The 271-nt window shown below is 43.5% G+C and overlaps 1 protein-coding gene across 1 annotated transcript in view; it reads right to left on the reverse strand.

The window, feature by feature from the left end:
• Window positions 1-271, reverse strand: part of LOC110030389 (nicalin-1-like) — an 18,149-nt gene that overhangs the window by 386 nt on the left and 17,492 nt on the right. The gene's annotated exons all lie outside the window — the stretch shown is intronic.

Genomic DNA, 271 nt, shown 5'->3' on the forward strand with positions numbered 1-271 from the left:
TGTGGACTGTTGAGGGTGGTCTTCTTTCTCTCCTCTCTATTCTCTGCCTATATACACAGTTCCTTTTGAAATTTTTGAGGTTGTTGAGAGGTTGTTGAGAAAAGTTTTTTTTTTAGAGAGGAAAGAAGATTTCTGGGAGAGCATTTCTTTGAGGTGGTTTCCTGTGCTGCTGTGCTTTAGCATTCTTGAGGTACCCCTCTCTTCTCCCCCTTCTTTGGTGCCCTGTTTCCTCTCGTTTTTCCTCTCTGCCGAGCCTTTGAGCTTAGATCTA

This window comes from Phalaenopsis equestris, unplaced genomic scaffold, assembly GCF_001263595.1.
Source record: "Phalaenopsis equestris unplaced genomic scaffold, ASM126359v1 Scaffold000001, whole genome shotgun sequence".
NCBI classification, from domain to species: Eukaryota; Viridiplantae; Streptophyta; class Magnoliopsida; order Asparagales; family Orchidaceae; genus Phalaenopsis; species Phalaenopsis equestris.